Source organism: Sceloporus occidentalis, unplaced genomic scaffold (genome assembly GCF_023333645.1).
Source record: "Sceloporus occidentalis isolate IW3139 unplaced genomic scaffold, rSceOcc1.0.p SCAF_6, whole genome shotgun sequence".
In the NCBI taxonomy this organism is placed as follows: Eukaryota; Metazoa; Chordata; class Lepidosauria; order Squamata; family Phrynosomatidae; genus Sceloporus; species Sceloporus occidentalis.
The window spans coordinates 3,111,286-3,119,470 of NW_028316986.1; positions in this window are offsets into that span (position 1 = coordinate 3,111,286).

Here is an 8,185-nt window from a genome sequence, read left to right on the forward strand (position 1 = left end):
TATAACAGCAGAGACTGCCCAAAAAGAAGACAAATAAATGGGTTCTAGAGCAAAGTGTAGCAGTTTGAGTGCTGGACTAGGACTCTGGAAGATCAGGGTTCGAATCCCTGCTCAGCCACGGAAACCCACTGAGTGACCTTTCGCAAGTCACCTTCTTTCAGCCTCAAAAGAAGGCAATGACAAATCTCTGGAGTTCATCACACGGGGGGACAATTGGAAATATAAGCAGTGATTAAGCCATTATTATCGCACAATTGTGCTAATGGTTTTCACACGATGTCATGTTCAAAGTGATATTATCCTGTGAATAACCTATTATTGTCACGCAATTGCGCTAATGGTTTTCACATGACGTTGTGTTCAAAGTGATATTATCCCGTGAATGGTTTTCACATGACGTCTAGGCGAAATATAATTAAAGTGCCATTAACCTGTGAATAACCAGGCAAGAAACAGCAGCAAATCATTCACAGGATTTTCCCATGAATGACTTTTTGCTGTTTATTGTCTGGTTTCACTCCAGTTTCTCAATGTCCGTTTTGAATTGTGGTGACCAGAAACATCAGCGCTTGTCCGACCAGAAACTCCATGAGAATCTTTTGTATTCCTATGGAGTGGCAATAGGTGCAGCTAAGAACTTGTTCTATGCTCCACGTATTGCGTCTGCAAAGTCCCGTCCAGCAGAGCTGACTCAGCCGCCCCCCGCCCCAAACCCTATACTAGAACCAACTAAAGCCTGCTGTGACGATTTTAAAAACTTCTTTGCAGATAAAATCTCTCAGATAAGGGCTGATCTTGACGCCGGCATTACAACAGAAACGATGTGAGAGATATCCAGCGCTTCCGTGGACTGTGTTAAGCTGGATCATTTTGAGTCTGTAAATACCGATGAAGTGGACAAGCTGCTTGGAAGTGTTAGGAAGACAACATGCACTCTCGATCCATGTCCCTCTTGGTTGACCACCCAGGGAGGAGATGCAGTAATTACACTATTACAACTTATAATAAATGCATCCTTCAGGGAGGGCAAATTCCCATCTGAATTGAAGTTAGCAGTGGTTAAACCACTGTTGAAAAAACCCTCCCTAGACCCCCTGGTGAGAAACAACTATAGACCAGTCTCCCATTTACCATTTCTAGGCAAGGTAATCGAGAGAGCGGTTGCCTTCCAACTCCAAGCAGTCTTGGATGAAACCGATTATCTGGACCCATTTCAAACCAGCTTCAGAGCGGGATACGGAGTGGAGACTGCCATGGTCGCCTTAGTCGATGATCTCCATCTGGGCATCGACAGGGGAAGTGTGACCTTGTTGGTGCTATTGGACATCTCAGAGGCTTTCGATACCATTGACCACGGTATCCTTCTGGAGCGCCTGAGGGAGCTGGGCATCGGGGGCACTGCGCTCCAGTGGTTCCGTTCCTATCTCTCGGGTAGATTCCAGATGGTGAAGCTGGGAGACAGCTGCTCCTCTAAGAGGGAGCTGACATCTGGCGTCCCCCAAGGCGCCATTCTGTCTCCCATGCTATTTAACATTTACATGAAACCACTGGGAGAGATCATCCAGAGATATGGGACGCGGTGTTATCAGTACGCTGATGACACCCAAATATGTTTCTCTATGTCTGTGACTGATACAGGTACTAAGGATGGCATCTGTCCTCTGAATGCCTGCCTGGAGTCGGTAATGGGCTGGATGAGGGAAAACAAACTCAGTTTGCATCCAGAGAAAACAGAAGTGCTGGTGATAGGTTCCCCAGGCCTTAGAAAGGAAATTCATCCACCTGTCCTGAAGGGGGTCACACTTCCGCTGAAGGACGAAGTTCGCAGTCTAGGAGTACTTCTGGACTCATCCCTGCAATTGACATCTCAAGTAGATGTGACGGTCAGAGGTGCTTGCTATCAACTTCAGTTGATACGCCAACTGCGACCCTACCTGGGCCAAAGGGACCTTGAAACTGTGGTACATGCTCTGGAAACCTCTCGGTTATATTTCTGTAATGCACTCTACATGGGGCTACCCTTGTACCAAGTTTGGAAGCTACAGTTAGTGCAAAATATGGCAGCCAGATTGGTCACTGGCTCATCAAGGTTTGACCATATTACACCTATTTTGAAAGATCTTCATTGGCTTCCCATTCACTTCCGGGCACAGTACAAGGTGTTGGTTATTACCTTTAAAGCCCTATATGGCTTGGGCCCAGGTTACTTACGGAACTGCATCTCCCTGTATAATCCGCCCTGCACCCTCAGAACATCAGGAAAGAATTTGATGGAAACAACATCTACTACATATGTGTCAACCTTGCAAAGGGCCTTTACTACAGTGGCTCCGAGATTGTGGAACAGCCTCCCAGAGGAGATTCGCTTGATAACCTCCCTGGAGTCATTCAGAAAGGCAGTTAAAACGGAACTTTTCCATCGAGCAAACCCCCCTGATATGACATGACCAAGAATTTTCTGCCGCCTTATGTCTGTTGAATTTATTAATTGTTTAATTGTTGACGTTTTTAATGAATTAATGGTTTTAATGGTTTACATGTGTATGAATTGTATTGTACGTTTCTATCATTTCAAGTAGTCTGTAACCCCGCTTCGATCCATTGGGAGAGGCGGGGAAACATAAAATTATTATTATTATTATTATTATTATTATTATTATTATTATGTGGTCTTCCTCTTTTCCAACTAGCTTCAACCTCACCAAGCATTATAGACTTTTCTAGGGAGTCACATCTTCTCATGTGGCCAACCTCAGTTTAATAGTCTTGGCTGCCAGGGAGAGCTCAGGCTTGACTTGCTCTTGAGCACATTTACAGTCTGCCCTTTGTTTACGCGGGGGATCCATTCCGGACTCCCCCGCATAAAGGAAATTACATGTATGCTTGAGTCCCATTTAAATGAATGGGGCTCATGCACACGGTGGCGCATCATTGGTCCCTATGGGACGTGCTGCCCCTTCCTCCCCGCGTTCCCTGTGCGGCTTTCAGCGTATGCTGAAAGCTGCATGACCTGTGCCCACATATAACCCAGGGCCCTGTATTTGTCTTTTTGGTAGCTGCAGAACTCTCCTTCAGCACCACATCGTAAATGAGTTGTTTTTCTTCCTATCCGCTTTCTTAACTGTCCTGCTTTCATAACCATACATAGAAATGGGAAATACGATGGCATGGACAATCCTGACTTTAGTATTCAATTCAATATCTTGACACTTCAGGATCTCATCTGATCCTTCATAGCTGCCCTTCCGAATACTAGTCTTTTTCTGCCCCCTTGACTGCGGTCTCCATTCTGATTAAAAACTGAGGAAAGGTATGGGGAGCCTTGAACTATTTCAACGTCTTTATTGTCGACTTTAAAGTTATGTAAACCATCTGTGGTCATTATTTTTGTTTTCTTAAGCCTGCCTTTTCACTCTCTTCCTTGGCTTTCTTCAGTAGTAGCAACAAGTCTTTGCTCTTTTCCATTAGCAGAATGGTGTCGTTTGCTTATCTTTAAACTGCTGTTGTTCCTTCCTCTAGTTTTCAAGCCTCCTTTGTCCAAATCTAACCCCGCTTTCTGTATGGTATATTCTTCATATCAGTGAAACAGAGAGGATGATGAAATGCAGCCTTGTCTGACACTTCCCCTTCTCTTTCTCCATATTCGGCCGTGACAGTGATCTCCCGTCCAGAGTTACATGTCAGAACAAGCAAAGGCAAGGTATAAATATGACAAAGAAAGAAAGAAAGAAATCTGGTGGGTCACTGTGGGCAACAGTTATGGACTAAATGCTGGGCTTTTGTTAGCTGAAATGGCAACATAGAACCAAATGGTGTGAGTCCAGCCTATCTTGGAATAACAGCTGATAAGAGATGAGCATGTGTTACTCCCAAAGGCGGGGGGACTGGGGTCCCTACCAACTCTTTTGGCGTCTCCTTAAATGTCAGGGGAAATGCTTAGCTCAAGGAAGTGTGTGAGAGGCTGAGTAACCTGAGTCATGGAATCACAGAAAGAAAAAGTTGGAAGAGACCTCAAGGGCCATCCATTCCAACCCCATTCTGCCATGCAGGAACTCTCAATCAAAGCATCCCTGACAGATGTCCATCCAGCCTCCCTTTAAAGACCTCCAAAGAAGGAGACGCCACCATTTTCCAAGGGAATGACTTCCACTGCTGGACAGCTCATACTGTCAAGAGGTTCCTCCTAATGTTGAAGTGGAATCTCTTTTCCTGGAGCTTGCATCCATTGCTCTGAGTCCCATTCTCTGGAGTAGCAGAAAACAAGCTTGCCCCCTCCTCAATATGACATCCCTTCAAATATTTAAACAGGGCCATCATATCACCTCTTAACCTTCTCTTTTCCAGACTAAACATTTGCAGTTCCCTGAGTCTCTCCTCATAGGGCTTTATGGTTTCCAGACCCTTCACCATTTTATTTGCCTTCCTTTGGACACGCTCCAGTTTCCCGACATCCTTTTTGAATTGTGGTGCTGAGTACTGGACACAGTATTCCAGGTGAGGACCTTCCAGACAGTAAGTGCTTTTTCACAGATTAGAAAACGCTCCCTCGGAGAATGGTGGTGTCTCCTTCCTTGGAGGCTGTCTTTAAATAAAGGCTGGATGGCCCTCTGTCAGGGATGCTTTGGTTGAAAGTTCCTGCATGGCAGAAAGGGGTTGGACTGGATCAGGGCCCTTGGGTCCCTTCCAACTCTAGCATTCTATGGCCTGGTACATACCACCAAGAAGCGGCGTCCAGGCAGCGATTCTAGGGTTAGGGACTGTGCAGCAACCGCACAGTGCCTAACTCCAGGGCGGCACATCATTGTCGTCATAATGGCGGCCTCTTACGTTACAAGTGTGCCAATGCACTTACTCGCAGGTAAGTGGCTATTAGGACTACGGCTTTGGATTCTATAGGAACCCAGAGCTCACAGAAGGGCCAGGCTGGATGGATGCCCTCAACACAAAGGAGGACATGGCACTGCCAAATGGAGGACCTGCCAGCAAAAATGGGAGACATCACACACACACACAAGCTAAAAACACAGCATATAAATTCATGCTTCCTGGTCATGCCCAGAATGGAGGACGTTTTGGAATTCCTCCTGGACAGAAGGTTGGAATGTAGGAAGGGTCCTGGGAAAGGAGGGCAACCCTAAGGCAACCCAATGGCAGAGTTTTCTTGGCCAGTTTCTTGAGAGGAGGGTGTGCCATTGCCGTCCTCTGTGGCTGAGAGAGTGGGACTTCCACAGCATTGGGCCATGGCAATTAAGGCCTCATTCCCACTACCTTTTAAACCGGATTGCAATTTGGTTTGAACCGGTTCAAATGACCCTGGTTCCCACTTGAACCAAATTGCCAAAGCGATGGGGGGGGGGGGTCATGTGCTAGACCCATTTAACCTGCGTCTTTTGGGCGCTGATGTTTTCCGCATCTTTTTGGATAAATCGAATCCGCGCAAGTGAGAACCAGATGCAGATCAGAATCGATTTAAATTTGCCCTTCAGCCGGCTGGAGCAGGTCCATTTCCAATCGATTCATTCATGAATGTGAATCACAAGTGGATTACGTTAGAGGGGGAAAATGTGATCGGGGCAAATGTAGTGGGAACCACACTCCGCTGTCGAATCGATTCATCGATTCAGATCACTCACCAATTTATCTGTAAGGCCCTTATCACACGAGAAAAATTAGAAGTTATCCCAGGTTCAATGTGAAGGCAATGCAGGGGCAATTCGATCAGGAGCCATCTTAAACACAACTGAGGGTCATTCCAGGGTTAGCTAAATCCTCTTCCCCCCGAATTTACCTAACCCTGGAATGACCCCCGATTGTGTTTAGGATGGCTCCTGATTGCGTTTGGCGTCGTGTGATAAACAAACTTGAAACCCCATGATTGCCCCTGCATTGCCTTCACACTGACCCTGGGATAACTTCGATTTCTGCTTGTGTGATAAGGGCCTAAGTGGGAACCAGGCCTCAGACTGGATTATTTCTGCAGTGCAGACACAGCCAGAGACACTTTGATTTAAGCAGGCTTCCGTTCTCAGTTGTTCTTGTTTCCAACTGATAGCAACCCTAACGCTAGCGATCATAAGGTTTTCTTGGCAAGTTTATTCAGAGGAGGCTTGCCATTGCCTTCCTCTGAGGCTGAGAGAGAATTCGAACCCTGGTCTCCAGAGTCATAGTCCAACGCTCAAACCACTACGCCACGCTGCCTCTCACTTTGAGAGTCTTGCATCTATACTGCAGAACTGACGCAGTTTGAGACCACTCTAACTGCCATGGCTCCATACTGTGGAATTCTGGGATTTGTAGTTTTGTAGCCCCAGAGCTCTTTGTGGGCTAGACAAGGTAACTGTTACATGGATCTGTAATTGGTTGACCGGCCGAACGCAAAGGGTGCTCAACAATGGCTCCTTTTCATCCTGGAGAGAAGTGACCAGTGGGGTCCCACAGGGCTCTGTCCTGGGCCCAGGGCTATTCAACATCTTTATCAATGACCTGGATGACAGAATTGGGAGCATACTTATCAAATTTGCAGATGACACCAAATTAGGGGGAATAGCTAATACCCCAGAGGACAGGATCAAGATTCAAAATGGCCTGAATAGACTAGAAAGCTGGGCCAAAGCTAACAAAATGAAATTCAACACAGAGAAATGTAAGGTATTGCACTTAGGGCAGATAAATGAAATGCACAGATATAGGATGGGTGACACCTGGCTGAATGAAACTCCGTGTGAAAGGGATCTAGGAGTCCAAGTAGACCACAAGTTGAACATGAGTGAACAGTGTGATGCGGCAGCTAAAAAGGCCAATGCTATTTTAGGCTGCATCAATAGAAGTATAGTGTCTAGATCAAGAGAAGTAATAGTGCCACTGTATTCTGCTTTGGTCAGGCCCCACCTAGAATATTGTGTCCAGTTCTGGGCACCACAATTCAAAAAGGACATTGAGAAACTGGAGCGTGTCCAAAGGAGGGCGACAAAAATGGTGAAGGGTCTGGAAACCATAAAGCCCTATGAGGAACGACTCAGGGAGCTGGGGATGTTTAGCCTGGAGAAAAGAAGGTTAAGAGGTGATATGATAGCCCTGTTTAAATATTTGAAAGGATGTCATATTGAGGAGGGAGCAAGCTTGTTTTCTGCTGCTCCAGAGAACAGGACCCGGAACAATGGATGCAAGCTCCAGGAAAAGAGGTTCCACCTCAACATTAGGAGGAACTTCCTGACAGTAAGGGCTGTTCGACAGTGGAATGCACTCCCTCGGAGGGTGATAGAGTCTCCTTCCTTGGAGGTCTTTAAACAGAGGCTGGATGGCCATCTGTCGGGGATGCTTTGATTTGGATTTCCTGCATGGCAAAATGGGGTTGGACTGGATGGCCCTTGCGGTCTCTTCCAACTCTATGATTCTATGATTCCATGATTCTATGATTCTGGCAGAGGCGGCTAAACCTCTCACAGAGCTACAGATCCCAAGATCACATAGCACTGAGCCAGGGCTGTTAAAGCGTGTCAGACGGCGTTAATTCTGCAGTGCAGATGCAGCCTCGGAGCCCTTGTTACAGCCACTTGAGTCATGACATTAAGTAGAGGCTCTACCTCCAAGGGCAGTCTACCTTAGAGCACCTGTCCCTCGGAAAGAAACCGAGAAAGAAAGCCATTGCATCCTTTCCAGGCTTGGGGAGCGATGTACAGTTTGGATGGTGGACCGACTAGATCAAGGGATCCAGGATCCAGCGAAGATCTACTTCTTTGCTAATAAAGGTCGGCGCTAGGACCCCGAAGCGAAGAAGCGCCTCTCTCCAGTCAAGGTATAAAAGGGCGTGGTCCGGTAAGTTTGACATAGGCGTGGCTTACATAGAGGGCGTGGCTTGGATGCATTGCGGGCGTTGTTTGAGCGGAGGTTCACCTCAGGCGAAAAACGTTATACAGTACAGTAGTAAGGCGCGTGATCCGTCAGTCTCCCAAAGAGGCGTGGCTTATGTGGAAGGGGCGCGGTTTTGAGGCGGGGAGGGGTGGGGCTTCCCCTGAGGCGAAAATTGTAACCATTAAGACGGGAAAGAGGCGTGGCCTTAGCAGCCCTCGGGTGGGCGGGGAGTGGGCGGAGTTACATTCTAAGGTGAAAATGGCTCCCAAGGAAGGGCGTGGCCTAGATAAAGGGGCGTGGCTTGGCCACTCTCAGGCAAAATTTGCGGCCGAGG